Source organism: Onychomys torridus, chromosome 6 (assembly GCF_903995425.1).
Source record: "Onychomys torridus chromosome 6, mOncTor1.1, whole genome shotgun sequence".
Lineage (NCBI taxonomy): Eukaryota > Metazoa > Chordata > Mammalia > Rodentia > Cricetidae > Onychomys > Onychomys torridus.
The window spans coordinates 36733057-36735846 of NC_050448.1; the positions used below are offsets into that span (position 1 = coordinate 36733057).

General features: G+C 45.7%; 1 non-coding gene across 1 annotated transcript; it reads left to right on the top strand.

Annotated features, from left to right (window-relative positions):
* The first annotated feature begins 1911 nt into the window (after positions 1 to 1911).
* LOC118586484 lies at positions 1912 to 2067 on the top strand. The gene has a single exon (XR_004945365.1). It is a non-coding gene; the product is annotated as a U1 spliceosomal RNA (small nuclear RNA).
* Positions 2068 to 2790: the final 723 nt, after the last annotated feature.

Below are 2790 nucleotides of genomic sequence, written 5' to 3' on the forward strand. Positions count from 1 at the left end.
ATGTGCTTTGGTGTTTTGCCATGGGTGTTGGGTCCCTTGGAACTGGAGTTTCAGACAGTTGTGAGCTGACATGTGGGTGCTGGGAACTGAACTTCTGAAAGAGCACTCGGGGCCCTTAACCACTGAGCCATCTTTCCAGCTCCTCCAAGAAGGTTCTTATCTCAGAAAGGGGTGAATCCAGTTTACAATTGGTTAAGCAAGGATGCAACCTTTATTTCTTGCCAAGCCTCAAGAAACAGACAGCAGCGAACACAGTCCTAAGTGTCTGAAGTGGTTGCTAACTCAAGTGTCCTATTCATAAGCAGATAGATTATCATCTTAAGGCAGGCACAGTGGCATGTGTTGTAGTCCAAACACTGGGACAGCTAAGGCAGGAGAACCTATCACTTTGAGACTAGTTGTTGCAGGCCAGCCTGGCTAGCATACAGAGACCTTGACTTAATAAACAAACAAACAAACCTGATAGTAGATGATTCAATAAGATTTGCTGTTATCTAAACCCTTCCAACAATAATAGCTTAAAATACAACTATCAGGTCCACTACCTATAAAGGGTAGCATGGCATTGTTGATGTGCTGGCTAGTTTCTTGATTTTTTTTTTAAACTTGACACAATCTAGAGTTATTTTGGAAGAGGGAACCTCAGTTGAGAAAATGCCCTCACCAGATTGGCCTGAGGGCAAGACTATGATGCATTTTCTTGACGGATGTTGAGAGGACGCATCTCACTACAGACAGTGCCACTTCTAGACTGGTGATCCCGATTGCTAAAACACCAACTGAGCATAGCATGAAGCCAAGAAGCAGCACTCCTCCAGGGCCTCTTCATCAGTTCCTGCCTCCAGGTTCCTGCCTTGAGTTCCCACCCTATCTTCCTTGGATAATGAACTACAAGTTGTAAGATGAAATAAATCCTTTCTTCCTCAAGTTGACTTTGGTCATGGTGTTTAATCACAACAGTAGAAACCCCAAGACAGTCTATTTCTTTTGCTGGTCTTAGGGGCGCACACCTTTAATCCCAGCACTTAGGAGGCAGAGACAGGTGGGTCTTTGTGAATTCAAGGCCAGCCTGGTCTACAGAGTGCATTTCAGGACAGACAGGGCTACATAATAAGACCCTGTCTAAAAGAAAAAAAGTATAATTATTTTAGTTACCCAACTCACCTCAGACATGCACTCTAGTCCTTTGTTTCCTCCTTTGTAGTTTCAGGAAAATAATAGTACCTGCTTCACAAAACCCCACATTTAGAGCCAGGCATGGCACAAGAGAAAACCAGCCCAAATCCATGCTTGGATGAAAGAAGGGCTCATGAAGTCTTACCCCCAGCTGAAGAGCTATTGACAGTTGATGCCGCAGGGGGAGGAAGAGACAGTTTTCTTCATGGGTGTGGTACCTACAAAGTTTTAGTGGATAGTCACAGGCCCATGTCCATACAGGCAGCACAAAGTGGAATCAGTGGGTCTAAATGAAGAGCAGGTAAAGTTGGAAGGGAAAGGAAAGGAATTGGAGATGAGGGAATGGGGGGTAGATTTGATCAAAACACATCATAGGCAAGTGTGAAACTCTCAAATAGTAAAGTATAAGCAAAGCTTGAAGTTGTACTTCAGTAGAGTACTTGCCTCCCCCTCAGCACCCCACTACCACATAAAGCCCAGCTTAGCTGAACAGACCTGTAGTCCAAGGCCTAGGGAGGTGGAGGCAGGAAGGTCAGAAGTTAAAGGTCACCTTCAGCCGTGTCATGAGTTGTCTGGGCTCCACGAAACTGACTAAAAATAAAAGAGACCCCACAGGAACAATAACTCACTCAAACTTGTAGACTAGTCTGGGTTACAGAATGAGACAGTCTCGAGCAACAATAGAAGCAACATTTTTAATTGAAGCAATTAACACATTTTGTGTCTTGACCAAGAACACAAGCAGGGGAGATACCATGAACACAAAGGTGGTTTTCCCAGAAGGAGGCCTATCCATTGCACCCTGGATGTGCTGACCCCCGCAATTTCCCCGAATGTGAGAAACTGGACTGCAGAATTTGTGGTTATTAACAAGTTGTGATCATCTGTTGAAGCCAATGGGCCACTTTCCTTTAGTCCTGCCTTTGAGTAGTCCTGTCCACTTAAAGATGGCAGGGCCACAATTTAACAGAGACCCTAGAGTAAAACTACATCAGTACCTCCCAACCAAAACCTTCCCCTAGGCAGGTGGATGCTTTTGCACCTTCAACAGATTTGAGTCTCAAGAGAAGTCCAACCACCCTGTTAGGAAAACCACTTGGCGGCAGAGCCCACTAGTGCAAGTTTCTAGTCCCCTTTAATCAGAGGCTGAAGGAGGAGGATTGCAAAATCAAGGCCTTCCTCAGCTACAGAGCAAGGTCATTGTGAGCCTAGGGAACTTGCCAGGACTTTATCTAGAAATAATAGTGGGGCTGGAGAGAGTTCAGCAGCTGAGAGTACGAGCCGCTCTTGCAGAGGAAGGACCTCGGTTCAGGTCCCAGCACAACCATCTGTCACTCTGATTTCAGGAATCTGACACCCTCTTCTGGCCTCCATGGACGTGGGGCATGCATGCAGTACATATACATACATACTTACAGGCAGTCACTCACACACACAAAATAAAAATAAGTATCATTTGCGAGAGAGAGAAGAGGCCGGAAGGAATGAGAGAGAAGTCCAGCTTTAAAACTGACTCCAGGCTCCTGCCACCTCACGAGGTGAGTGCAGACCCATTCGTAAGCACCAGTAAAACCAACAGAGCCAGGGCTAGACCAGAGTGTAGAACTGCATGCA